Here is a 14,934-nt window from a genome sequence, read left to right as displayed (position 1 = left end):
CTGTATGTGCAGTAGCAAACTGTGTATTCAGATTAAGTTCTGTCAGCTTTCTAAAGCCTTTTCGATATTCAGCAGTTCTCTTTGAACGAGCTGTTGACCCGTGAGGCCAAGACATTGTCATTTATTAACGTTAAAGTTTATCGGCTGTAAAGAGTTTTAAAGAACTTCGTGATTTATTCACATCACCCCTTATTTTAGGATAGTAGAACTGACAAATGTCACTACTGTGTGGTTATCACTCCTGCTTCTAATTAATGTTAAGAAATTCAACCGTGACTTCCGCCTTCAGTTTGACAGATCTTCATTAAATTACCTACGAACCGTATCTAATCCTCAGAATATGTGGCATAATGTGGGTGTTGAACTGAAGCGCCTGCTTATTACACATGTCGTTAGGTTTGTGTCAACAGCACATCGTTGAATAATAGTAATCGTGTTACTCCAACTCATAATTGCAGCTGTGAGTCATCACATAGTACAATTCAATAATGTCCGACCGAATAGCAGCCCGCTGCTCAATTACACAAGTACCGAATCATTTCACAGAGCACGGGTGAGCGTTTCCACAGCGCGGAGGACGGATCGGATCGGATTCTGCTGCCTCGCGCGGGGCTCGACGTCCACACGCTTATTGTGACCAGTGGTGAGGGTACAGGGTGAGTCATACCATCAGGATCCGAGTTATCCAGAGATAGGTCAAAGCAAATTCGCTTGAGAGAAATCGTGTCTTTTTGAAAACAAGCTTTTTCTTTGCACCCAATTGATTATGCAAAACCCATTGTTTTATAGTGTACAATCGGTAAAGTAGCTGTCACAAATTGTTAACCGAAAGGCCACTAAAGGACTTTAGCCGCTTACCATGATTCTAAGTCAAGATTATAGCGTTGCTGGGTTTGCTACTCTGAGAGTTCTGTGCTGTCTGCACTGACCTGGGCTTCGCTGTTCGTGTTACATTTCAACGATTGTCCTGCAGCCTTCAAGTATAGAATTTGGTGATGGTTATTATAAATCGGCTAAAATTCTGTGAGTTCTTGCGATTATAATTTAAAAAAATTTCATATAGGCAATGGAAAATGATGTACGATCATAAAGGTAAAATGTATTAGCAAGGTAATATGAGAATGTTAAAAGATGCCGGAACGTGGAAGGTATGTGTATGGATGTGCTACGGGAGATAGGGTTTAATGAAACGAAGGCAAAGGGTGTATGATTAAAATATTAAAAAGTATCATTCCCTGCTTAATGCCAACGGGCTTTTTACTTGTGTGATGAAGCGTAGAACTAAACGATGTGCGTTCAAGTCTTTTCCGTTGCTGTGTAAAAGGAACGAAGCACGGGAAATTACAACGCAGTGCAACCATTGTCCTGGGGTTGAAATTCGCTGAGGAATGTGAAAATTGTAAGACTGTAACGTTGTTAGGGTCCGCTTTCGCAGTACAAAGTATGAACCGTTGGATATTACGGGATAAAAAGTAAATAGCCTGAATGTAATCGACTAAACTTTTCGGTTTAACCGCAGTTTGTGGTAGAATTTCTGTTTGTGCTGCAGCTGCTACGCATTTTGCACTGTTCATTAAGCGACTCAGTTTTTCAAAGTTATCTTCCTGTGGTACTGAATAAGTAACGAAATATTGTAATTTACAAAGGGAAATTCATTTTAATAATCTGAAGATTTTTCTTACTAAATTCCACTGGAAGGATGATTAGATGGATATATTGCAGGACTCAGCTGGGGACAGAGCGGAAGTAGACAGTTTCTTTAAAAAATTTCCAAAAGAAGACAATGTACAGATTCCTCACAGTTTGTTTGTTAAATAGAAGACTGCTAATTCTAAAACGATATTTTTCTCTTCTTTTTATGAGTTATTCAAGGTCATGTCTTAAAACGTATATTCCAGTGGAGTGAACATATTTTCCAGATTAATTCCTTGCTGTTTCGTACACATTATTAGCCTTGATTTTATTTGAATGGCATACGAATGTTTTGTGAGCTAACCCCATTGTAGTTTAAGTGCATGTTTTCCTTTATCGTGCGTTACCTTCTGATAAGCTGTTTTGTCACATTTGCGTTTGATACAATATATAGATCATAATTAACAGAGTATGTGAAAATGAAGTTATCACGATAAGTTTGGTGTTTATCCGAAATGCCGATCGTAGAATTCCATTCAATAGTTCATGAGATAGCACATTTACCTTCACCAGTTCAATCTAAATTTCTCCGTCGCCTGCAGACTCTTCTTGTATAAACTGCGCTCATAAAATATTGTAATAAATAAATCTTTAGTGGCTGTGTGAATTTTGTTCCTGTAATTACGATAACTAAACGTATTTAATTATTGGAGTCGGACTAGACCGATGTTCTATTTCCGGCAGGGACAAAGGATGTTCTTCTAAACTCAGCATTCAGACCGGCTTTGAAATCCTGTCCTCGGGTTTAAGCGTGGCCGGAGCATGAAGCTGACCACTCACCTCCATCTAGTGCTGAGGTCAAGAACGAGGAGCTGTATCTTATCTCCCCACAATCGCCTCCATGGCGTGCAGCGGGACAGCTTTATTTATCATAATTATTTGGCCGGTTTTCCTCAGTCACTAAGTCTCTAAGATCAGGAGAGTTGGGTCTCTATTTCATGGACGGGACTACTGTTTACCTTCGCTAATACGTCCAGACCAGCTCTAGAGAAATCAGTCTCCTCTTCATTGATTAATGATGGCACGTATTAGGACACGAATTATAGCGTTTACCAAAGGCTGAGGTTAAGTGTACATGAAATTTCCCCTCCATGCCCCCATATGGTGCCATTGCGTGTTGATTGCTCACAACTGAATTTATTAATTATTTTTACTTACCGTTACCAGTTCCATATGTGAATTCATTTACCTTTGTCTGTATTCCAGCATTAGTGGTTACGTACAGGATTTTCCACTCGTCTCGAAATCCAGGATACGACTTGTCGCTATTCAAAGTAACGTAACCATTACAGCAGATAGGCTAATGCTGGATCAGGTCTAACAGATAGCGGGAGTGTTCTTCTGAATCCATAACCATATGCTCTTTCTCACTAACATTTCCAAACCGTGGTCAATTAAAAAATAACAGCCTTAGCGAGGAACACGTGCTTAAAAGAGATATCCTCACACCTCATCATTTTGGACAGTAGCCAGGTACCACTGTGTGTCTGTTTCCGCCTTTACATGCTTGAAGCTGAAACGTTTCAAAATGAGAAAATTGCTCATTGCGCTGATCGCATTTGGGTTCGTTAATTTCATCTTTGAATTCCACTCTGCTTCAGAGTCCGATTTTACTCATAACTTCTTAGATCACAGGTCTCCTTCGCTGGTCAAGAAATCCTTTGTCTTTTGTAGATCCCAAAGATTCATTACCATATTCACAGGAGCTTATACCTTATTCTTAGCCAGCTGAATTCAGTACACGCAATAGAAACATTCGCTAGGTATTATCCCTCGATCTACGCCTAAACATCCCATGTGGGTTTTCAGTTAAGATTTCTTAATTATAATTTTCCAACCGTTTCTCATATCTGTCGTGTGTGCTGCTACTTATTTTTTCTTCTTTACTGTGTCTTTGGTGCGGGAGTTTCATTGATTTGTGTGTGGTTATATTAATTATGAACGGATTTCTTTCCATGGAACGTCAGTGTGCATTACTATTATTACATGAGCCCACAAATGGATCTTACGATGGCTTACATCAATTCAGTTCAGATGTACTCAGTTCATTCTGTACGTTGTATTTTAGAATCTTTTTCTTTGAATTATCATCTGTTACCACCAGAACGCTAGAGAATTTATTGCAGCAATTAAAACTGTTTTGATAAATTAAGTGCTCTTCCAGACTTTAATATGGTTGTGTTATACTTCTCAAACACGTGTTTTAATTTTTAAAGGTTTTCTTAATACCGATCTACATGTTTTAACGAACGATGTAAACAATTTGGAGTGGGCCTTATTTTGGAGTAATATTAAGAAATAATGTTTACCTTTTAGCGATTTTGATTCAACTACAAAAGTTGTATATCGTTAAGTGGTACATTTAGTAAGAGGATGATTATCTTCCTACAAAACAGAAGATAACACATAAGCGAATAAAATTTGAACCCACAGTGTCAATGTTCGAGGGTAGAAGGCGGTACCAGCTGCATCAGGTTAATGTGATGGGCATGTATTTGATTATTCATTCATTTATGTATTTCACCTATAAACGTTTTTGCTACTCAGCTGCATTTCTTAATTCTGCAGTCTTCACTACATAAACTGTACCACAGATGACATGGCTTCAATACCAGGTACTGAACAAAATGGCGACACGTTGTCTGGGACACCAGTTAGCGGGAGATGGATTGTTCTACTGTGCTGAAACTTGTTATGGAAAAAAAATATAAAGCACGATGTACTGTATTTTGTTTTGGTAGCTTATAACTTACGTATGCATCCGTTTTCGTTAATATTATGACACAGACATTTTCTGTTTTTTCTGGTTACTCGAAATTACGTTTATATCGATTTCGTTCTAATGCAATGCAGTGGAGAAGTAAGCTTTTCACAGGTGTGAAGGTAACCGTGGGTTTCAGGGAGTCTTGTTACCCACATAATATACCTCAAAACTTCTACTCTTAATACATACTAGTTCTTTGTTCTGGGTTTCTTGTAATAACTTACATGAAATAATACAATTTATTATGGCTGTATCATGACAAACTTGTGAATATACATTCGCATTAGCAAGAGATTTACCCACTTTGGGACTACAAATATTAAACTTATTCTACAGCAGTTTTCTGTAACATCTTTGTGTGTACGGGTGCTTACACATGTCTGTGTGGTGATAGCCCTTCCATTTAGGGCACAAACAAATTTGTCTGACTGCCGTGACAGGATAAAGAAAAATGAAATTTAACACGTCCTATCAGAAAATTGTTTTTCGTGAAGTCCTCTGAAGTTCTGCTTAAAGCCTCAATGGATGCTGCGTTAGATATTGTGCGAAGTTATAGGTTAATAGCAAATAAACAAAACACATTGCTTTCTCTATGTCACTGATCCACGTCTTTCTTTGAACATCTTCCTTTACAAAAGGTTCTTGATGTACCTTTAACAACACAGAATTTGAAAAATAAAGAGAAGAGTTATTTTAATTTATGATTTCCGTAGTATTCGTAAAATTGTACTACAATTTGCAGTGAATTTTGACGCAATATTGTCATTCGTACGAACAGAGAAAATCTTTAAATGCATCAGGACCTTCCTCTTTAATTAGTTACTCTCTTCTCCTTTTGTTACCGACGAAAAATAACGAGGAGATGTAGCAGTAACTAAGTCAACTAAACCTTCCTTGTTTGTTGGTTAAGCTTGATGCTACTGAGTTTTTTGTTATTCCTGTAAGGAAGTATAATTTATTTGCAAGTAGGACCCTTAAACCAGACGACAAGCCTGTTACAAAGAGAATTAAAGACAAAGTAGATTCTAGACCTCTTAAGTGCAAAGATATGTCAGTAATAAACATTGTAGTGATGAAGAATATGAAGGTTTACAAATGCCCATGTTGCACACTTTAACAAAAATTTAAAATTAAATGAAGTAGCTAAAAACAATACAGAATGCGAGAATGTGACGCGGCGGGACTCGGAACTCTTGCTGCTCAAAGGAGAATTTTAAACGAGGATGGGCTTGTGTCCTCCAACATAATGGTTGGATAAATTACCGAAAACGTTTAGTTTATTTAAGTTATACCTGTTGTTTTATATGGGCGTAGGAGGTGGTCTCTTGCGTCAGAGAATGTAGACTGAGATCGTTTGAGAGCAGGTTGGTTGAAATTTTAACCTGTCAGTAGCTCAGCACACGGTAAGAATTGTCATTGACCGTAATTTATAACATTCTGAAGTTTAGGGAGTGAATCAGCTGTTACACAGGGCCATATTGTCAAACTGACCTTTGTGTGCATGCGCATAATATCGACTTTTGAGGGGAAAGCGGGGAAGTGTATTTAATGAGATTCTTAATACGAAATTAAATTATGTTTGGAGACTTTGGTCCAATGTCAGAAGGGAGAGTACGTCTAAATTTGGACCTAATAAAATACATGCTTAAAACTGAAGTTTTGCTATATCGTAATGTTGGTATTAACAATTGACGTTCTTGTGTGGGACGAAAGCATTTATGCAAGTTTTCATTTTCCTTCGTAGGTCTTCCAGGTCAATAATTATTATTCTGGTTGTAGCACAGTTGTATTTTGGAGAAACTTCCAGCGTTTCGTAGGGGATTATTACACTCATATTTAAATAACTAGAAAATCTTGAAGAATTTCGAAAAAAATTTCTGCCCGTCTTCAGAGGAGGAGAGAAATCTCAGAGGTCTAAAGAATTTACCGTCTAAGTCTGCATGAAAACAGAAAATATATGACTTTACCGAGAAAATTACTGTCTGTGTTTTCACCAAGGCGGATGCTTTACAGGTTTCGTAAAATATAATACATCTATATTATGTTCTGAACGATTAAACACTAAAGGTTTAAATCATTCGTTATACAACACGTGACACGTTTTATCCAAAGCATAACGTCTATGTAACAAAGAAGTTTAAGAATAAGAATTAAATTATCTTGAGTTATACGTTATCGACTTTAATTTACATTTGGCAGTAACTGATGCACGTCTACAAACCAGTAAGTTCACTGATCATAATTTCAGAAACATTATTTCAGGTTCATTATATGCTTACGCATTAATGAACAAGTAAATCATACATATAAATTAATACCTGACTGACATCTGCAGTAACAAGAGAGTACTGAGTACATTATATTATTTCAGCGCCTGGTTTATATTTACATATCGAAACCAAATGTCAATCTGCACATCAGCAGTACAAAGCACAAAATGGTATAAATCTGAGAACATGGTTCCATGTTTGTCCAAGCCTGATGATTCCCATCGGTACTGCACAAAACATAACGCCGCAGGCTGGCCACGACAAGAAACGAAATGCACGAAACACAAAGTTTGTGGGAGGATGAGACCCAGCTACAACATATGCATAAAAGAATAAATACATGGGAAAATGAAAACTAACGAGATATTCGGAGTTTACGTGTGCATATTGGAATGGGACAGTATTACAGAAACTTCAAACTTTAGAAATATCAGTGTATAACGTGGATATTGTATAGAATTGTAAAGTTTGGAGCTAGTGGTATTGATACAAATTGTGAAATGAACATAAACAGTTACAAAGACAATAACAGTCAGTGACAACGGAAGAAGGGATAGGTGAAGCGACATTGGGGAATGATAAAAGGGCGAGAGACATATTGGATACAACGTGTAAATAGAGACTAACGCATGATTGAAAGGTAAAAAAGACAAAATAAAAAAAACGCTAAACCGAGTGGCAAAGCCGGATAACAGCACACCTAGTATTTGGGCCTAGGGTAGAGGCTGGGAAACAGAGGCAGTAGCAGTCTTTGTTGACAATGCCAACATTGAAAGTTCAGTGTAACCTGCTGGTAATGCAACATTGACATCTATCGTAATGACAAATTTGCGAAGAGGGCTGGATCGCGGGGTAGTACAGAAGGGCGTGACACACTATGTACGTAATACTAAAGATTCAAAACCTCGAAAACTATAATTCTGTTTTTCCTTCTGCAAAAATCATCAATACATCACTTTATGTCCATATTTGAACACGACACTACTGAACGCGTAACGATTCATAACAGCTAAATCAAATTAACACCCGCAGATAATGTTTGCTTCACTTGCAGATTGAAACGGGGAATGAGGTAATCGAATCTTATTCGTGTATGTCTTTCCGTTGCATGACTGTAGAAATCATCTGTGACTGACGAATTAAATGTCGTTTTAATATGATATTTATTAATCAATCTAAATGTATGGAAAACATTGAGAAGAATAGTAGTACTGACTGTTGGCATAATGTGCACAGAACGTGATAATTTCCAGCAACCGACACAGTTGCTCCAGAAAAAGGCTCACTGTTGTGTTTCGTAACTCTGTTTTTTTTAGGGCTAGTAACTCTTGACTGAACCCATAAAGACAGTGATTTCGTTTTCAAAGGCTTGTTTAGTGAGTTTGTAATTTGCAGTAAGCGTACGTAACTAATTCAGAATTCGGAGTTTGGGATGTTATAATTTTGTGTGAAATTAAGTTATTTTTTTTATTTGATCTTAGTAGTGTAAAATAACAGTTACATATATGGTAAATGCAATATAAATGCAGATTTTATTAGACTTTATGAATTATATTTATGAAATTTTATATATTACGACCATTTATTGAAATAACATGGACAATATAGTTATGATTCTACTTAGCGTAAAGGTAGGATACTCCTTCGATCTGCAACGATACTTTTTGTATTTTAGTGCAACACGGAATACAGTGAACTAAGCAAAGTCGCAAGGAATACGTTTGAAAAAATCTTGACACGTTTCCAGTGCTGTTATTTATTGTAAGGGATTCTAAACCCCACATTCAACATCAAAACTAGAATTTCAGCCATCATATGCTGTTGGCGACCAAGGATTCATCCACATATCTTCAGTTCTCAGCCTGAGAACACGTGACGTCATGGTTATAGGAACAACTAAAGGTTGCACTGACCCTACCTACGAAATGCGCATCCCAAGACAACGTACTTAAATTGTTTGACGCGGATGTCTACATTACAGTAGAACTACGTTTACTTTTCAAGGTATATAATGTAGTGAAATTGTATATTCATGTAAACTCGTACAGTCTCAGCAATAAATAGCCCAAATTAGTTACTGACAGAGAGATATATAATTATATAAATTTCTCACTTCATTTAATAGTGAAGCTAACGGAATTTCCTTGATATTGGGCCCCATATATTCTTATAATTAGAATTCCGCTATCATTGGATTTTTTAAACTGGCGCATCAGACAACCCACACTAGACAGCATACTGGGGCAATGAAATGAAATAATTAAAATGACTTTCTCCTCTTTCTGCCTTATATGCTCTAGACAATCATAAATGGCCTTAGACGATGCCACGCCTGTAAACACAGTAAACGTCTTTCTGATTATAATTAAGACATTTATATGTGGAACAGTTAAAAGCCATTACTGCACTGTGTTGTTGTATGCTAGTATTTTAAATAATATTTTCGGATAAAAATATTACTTTAACGTTAAATCAGATGCTGCTGTAACTCTGCTTATAATTTCTGTGTTAGTGTCAATTTTGTAATTTGATTAACAACTGACTGCACCAGTAAATTTCCATCAATGCAGAATACTTCCAACAGGCTATCCCGTCATGTTAAATGTAAGCGCTCACATGTGCATGAAATTTGATTTATATTTCGATATTGTCTCTGTGTACATACAGTTCACTTCTTTGCAAGGATACACATAAAATGTCAACAAATGCACTGAAGGTGGGGGTATGCTATGGTTTCGAAAAATGTAATTGAACGTGATCTTTCTCATGTGGCAGAAACCAATATTTCGTTAATTTATTGCCATATATGCTATTTCAGGTCATCTGTTCTCAGTGTCTAAGGTTATTCACAGATATACGGCATGTATTATAAGTTTGGGTTATAGAAGTATTCTGTTATTTGACAAACTGTGGACAAATATAAAGAGAGAAAAATTCTTGCTAGTCATGTTGCCAGTCTCTAGTGTTATAATATTTTACCTATGGCAAGAGCTCTCTGCTCTACACTATTTATGTTATCGAGGTTTCAGCTCTAGGTGTCGCACCTTCAGATCAATTAGGTGCAAATGCCATTTCTGAGGAACCTCTGGAGGATGGGGCTACTTCACTCAGTTAAATGGCTCTCACCGGTGATGTCAACACGGGTGGTTTTTCCATGTCTACTAGAAAACAGCTTTTAAATTCTTTGGACATTTATTACCAAAACGTCAGAGGTCTCAGAACCAAGCAACTCGAATTCTACGATAGCGTCTGGTCCTCTGGTCATAGTATCTTATGTTTAACTGAGACATGGCTAAACGACCAGTAGAAAACCAGCTTCTAGGAATGCAACTGCGACAGACAGAGAAAAGTTAAATTTAATTCCTGATTTAAATTTCTAAGTAATTCCAGTACACTCACTTTTTTTGTTTTGCTTCTGCCAATTGGTGAAACAACGGTTGTCATCAGAGCTTCTACATCTTCCAGCCCTGGTGTAAACTCCTTTGTATCAGGGCTGAATCCATCAACCCAACCGCCTCCTACACAAACACATATCAATTATTAAATAACAATTTAAAATATATTGCCAATTATTTAAATCCATATACTTGTGACCATTATTTCCTTCCAACCAAAATACTGTTTCTTCGGGATAAACTGGGATCAGATCACTGCGTATTCCTGAAAAGGAAAAAAAATATTCAATTACTGTGACTTAGATGTAATAAAGAATGGAAAAAATATACCACTATAAGGAAATAAAAGCTGAATAAATGAATGACTGTAAATACCTGAGAAACAAACACCTAACATGAAAATATGATGTATCAATGAAGGAATTTCATTTAAATTAAAGCCAAGGACAATCACTGACAGTAAAATAACAATATTCAATAACAGTCCTTCAAAACCCTAGTTTCCTTGCAGCCCGTCAAGGGCGACTTGTGACTACAGACACTGGGTCTGTACAGCACGCCCTATGAAGACTATCTACACTGAGCAGAATAGCATTACATCCATTTGGCACATTGAGATAAATAAATCAGCTGTGGCTTTGCACATTATAAGCTTGGGTCATTAAAACCAATTCCGGGACACATCCACTCAATCCCGATAAATGGGGAAGATGATCAGGAAGACCACTGAGATCAAGCCACGACCTAGAAATAAGAACAGCGAGGATGGCCTCGGCCTGAACCGGTCATGGGAAGTCTCTCGTCCACTTGCTCGAAGAATGTAGAAGGCCTCTGCCATAGAAACAATGTTTGTCATAACCTGGCCCCAGCCACTTCCTTTTCTTCTCTCCAACACCTCCCAACTCTTTAAGTCTACTTAATTATTCTATACCCCTTTCAGTTTTCCCAATTTATACTAGCATTAATTTCCTTGATTTTCTGTTGTCTTCCCTGCTGGTCCCCCGCCAGTCCTCATAAGGACTGTTTCTTCCCTTCAAAGCATGTTATTATATCCAATTTCTTCAATACTCATTTAATTTAAAAATATTTTAATTTATTCCATAAGTTTCTTCTTCCCCTTTACCCCATTTCCTTATTTTCGTTCTTCCAATCCTCATTCCACATATTTCACTTTCCGTCTACTCCCATATTTCTAGCTCTCCCTCATCCCTTTTGCCAAGCTGGAGTCCCCACCCCTCCATCCATCGGTTCCCTTCTCGGACTCCCCTCACTCAAATCCTTGCACCCTCTCCCAGTGGTCCAATGTGGCTTCTGCCATGTCTGACTTGCTCCTATGAGTAATTCAACTTTTCTATACATGTCTTAGTGATCACCATGATGATGGAGGCAGTATGCACCTCGGAAATGTAAACACACTAAACCCCAGAAGACAACCATTTTCATATTTGTCACTCCAAGAACTCGAAATCTCATACAGTAAACAATTTATTACTTGAAGATATCCGTCTTCTGGGTTGTTGCGCTGTGTAGTCTGGTCGATGTTTACCAACGTTTCAGAGGTCATACTGCCTCCATCATCAGGGCGATGAGTATGAAGATTTCTGTCTTCTGGGTTGTTGCACTGTGTAGTCTGGTCGATGTTTACCAACGTTTCAGAGGTCATACTGCCTCCATCTTCAGGGCGATGAGTATGAAGATGTCTGTCTTCTGGGTTGTTGTGCTGTGTACTCTGGTCGATGTTTACCAACGTTTCAGAGATCATACTGCCTCCATCATAAGGGCGATGAGTATGAAGATTTCTGTCTTCTGGGTTGTTGCGCTGTGTAGTATGGTCGATGTTAACCAACGTTTCAGAGGTCATACTGCCTCCATCATCAGGGCGATGAATATGAAAATTTCTGTCCTCTGGGTTGTTGCGCTGTGTAGTCTGGTCGATGTTAACCAACGTTTCAGAGGTCATACTGCCTCCATCATCAGGGCGATGAATATGAAGATTTCTGTCTTCTGGGTTGTTGCGCTGTGTAGTCTGGTCGATGTTAACCAACGTTTCAGAGGTCATACTGCCTCCGTCATCAGGGCGATGAGTCTGAAGATTTCTGTCTTCTGGGTTGTTGCGCTGTGTAGTCTGGTCGATGTTAACCAACGTTTCAGAGGTCATACTGCCTCCGTCATCAGGGCGATGAGTATGAAGATTTCTGTCTTCTGGGTTGTTGCGCCGTGTAGTCTGGTCGATGTTAACCAACGTTTCAGAGGTCATACTGCCTCCATCATCAGGGCGATGAATATGAAGATTTCTGTCTTCTGGGTGGTTGCGCTGTGTAGTCTGGTCGATGTTAACCAACGTTTCAGAGGTCATACTGCCTCCGTCATCAGGGCGATGAATATGAAGATTTCTGTCTTCTGGGTTGTTGCGCTGTGTAGTCTGGTCGATGTTAACCAACGTTTCAGAGGTCATACTGCCTCCGTCATCAGGGCGATGAGTCTGAAGATTTCTGTCTTCTGGGTTGTTGCGCTGTGTAGTCTGGTCAATGTTAACCAACGTTTCAGAGGTAGTACTGCCTCCGTCATCAGGGCGATGAGTATGAAGATGTCTGTCTTCTGGGTTGTTGCGCTGTGTAGTCTGGTCGATGTTTACCAACATTTCAGAGGTCATACTGCCTCCATCATCAGGGCGATGAGTATGAAGATTTCTGTCTTCTGGGTTGTTGCGCTGTGTAGTCTGGTCGATGTTAACCAACGTTTCAGAGGTCATACTGCCTCCATCATCAGGGCGATGAATATGAAGATTTCTGTCTTCTGGGTTGTTGCGCTGTGTAGTCTGGTCGATGTTAACCAACGTTTCAGAGGTCATACTGCCTCCGTCATCAGGGCGATGAGTATGAAGATGTCTGTCTTCTGGGTTGTTGCGCTGTGTAGTCTGGTCGATGTTTACCAACATTTCAGAGGTCATACTGCCTCCATCATCAGGGCGATGAGTATGAAGATTTCTGTCTTCTGGGTTGTTGCGCTGTGTAGTCTGGTCGATGTTAACCAACGTTTCAGAGGTCATACTGCCTCCATCATCAGGGCGATGAATATGAAGATTTCTGTCTTCTGGGTTGTTGCGCTGTGTAGTCTGGTCGATGTTAACCAACGTTTCAGAGGTAGTACTGCCTCCGTCATCAGGGCGATGAGTATGAAGATGTCTGTCTTCTGGGTTGTTGCGCTGTGTAGTCTGGTCGATGTTTACCAACATTTCAGAGGTCATACTGCCTCCATCATCAGGGCCATGAGTATGAAGATTTCTGTCTTCTGGGTTGTTGCGCTGTGTAGTCTGGTCGATGTTAACCAACGTTTCAGAGGTCATACTGCCTCCATCATCAGGGCGATGAATATGAAGATTTCTGTCTTCTGGGTTGTTGCGCTGTGTAGTCTGGTCGATGTTAACCAACGTTTCAGAGGTCATACTGCCTCCATCATCAGGGCGATGAATATGAAGATTTCTGTCTTCTGGGTTGTTGCGCTGTGTAGTCTGGTCGATGTTAACCAACGTTTCAGAGGTCATACTGCCTCCGTCATCAGGGCGATGAGTCTGAAGATTTCTGTCTTCTGGGTTGTTGCGCTGTGTAGTCTGGTCGATGTTAACCAACGTTTCAGAGGTAGTACTGCCTCCGTCATCAGGGCGATGAGTATGAAGATGTCTGTCTTCTGGGTTGTTGCGCTGTGTAGTCTGGTCGATGTTTACCAACATTTCAGAGGTCATACTGCCTCCATCATCAGGGCAATGAGTATGAAGATTTCTGTCTTCTGGGTTGTTGCGCTGTGTAGTCTGGTCGATGTTAACCAACGTTTCAGAGGTCACACTGCCTCCATCATCAGGGCGATGAATATGAAGATTTCTGTCTTCTGGGTTGTTGCGCTGTGTAGTCTGGTCGATGTTAACCAACGTTTCAGAGGTCATACTGCCTCCATCATCAGGGCGATGAATATGAAGATTTCTGTCTTCTGGGTTGTTGCGCTGTGTAGTCTGGTCGATGTTAACCAACGTTTCAGAGGTCATACTGCCTCTGTCATCAGAGTATGAATATTTCCGTCTTCTGGGTTATTGCGCTGTGTAGTCTGGTCGATGTTAATCAACGTTTCAGAGGTCATACTGCCTCCGTCATCAGAGTATGAAGATTTCCGTCTTCTGGGTTATTGCGCTGTGTAGTCTGGTCGATGTTAACCAACGTTTAAGAGGTCATACTGCCTCCGTCATCAGGGCGATGAATATGCCAATAGGGTGTGAGGTGCTGGGTTTATAGGCCGGGAAGTGAAAGGTGTAGCCTGCCCCGAGCCAATGGGAGCAGGCATGGGAGTGGACCAATGGTAGCACGTGGGCGAGAGTGGGAGAGGGAGAGAAAGTAGAGAGAGAAAGGTGAGTTTCTTCTGTATTGCCTTCTTATACAAGAAGTGTTTTTATATTACACCACAGTGTGGTGACACGAATTTAAAAATTTGACTTTGTACAGAAGGTGCCATTCGAAATAAAAGCCCATAAGACTGAACAATCTTTTCTTACCAAGTTCCTGCAAATAGAGGAGACTATCAAGTAACGGGATTGTTTTCGACTACAGGGGCTAATATTAGGCGCAGAGTGTAGAAAATCACCACCCGTTTCCACTGTGATAAGTCCAATTGCCATAGAACTTTTAATTACTAAAACATTTTCAAGGAAACATGGAAACACTAGTTCCAAATGTAACAGGATCACCGAATATAATCCCCTGTTACTATGCAGCACATACTAAAATGTCAGACAAAGTACTTTTACTTACGTCGTAATTGTCCTCAC

At 39.3% G+C, this 14,934-nt stretch overlaps 1 long non-coding RNA gene across 2 annotated transcripts; it reads right to left on the bottom strand.

The window, feature by feature from the left end:
- Positions 1 to 4,676: 4,676 nt before the first annotated feature.
- Positions 4,677 to 14,909, bottom strand: LOC147870966 (uncharacterized). Of its 2 annotated transcripts, none has more exons than XR_015533003.1 (2): positions 10,126 to 14,909; positions 4,677 to 5,107 (listed from the first exon to the last, which is right to left on the bottom strand). It is a non-coding gene; the product is annotated as an uncharacterized LOC147870966 (long non-coding RNA). The 2 variants fall into 2 exon arrangements; XR_015533002.1 differs by lacking the exon at positions 4,677 to 5,107 and adding an exon at positions 6,054 to 7,037.
- Positions 14,910 to 14,934: the final 25 nt, after the last annotated feature.

Source organism: Zootermopsis nevadensis, unplaced genomic scaffold (assembly GCF_977971745.1).
Source record: "Zootermopsis nevadensis isolate Lab colony 2312 unplaced genomic scaffold, Znev_1.0 Znev_ptg000082l, whole genome shotgun sequence".
Lineage (NCBI taxonomy): Eukaryota > Metazoa > Arthropoda > Insecta > Blattodea > Termopsidae > Zootermopsis > Zootermopsis nevadensis.
This window is presented reverse-complemented; position numbering and strand designations above follow the sequence as displayed.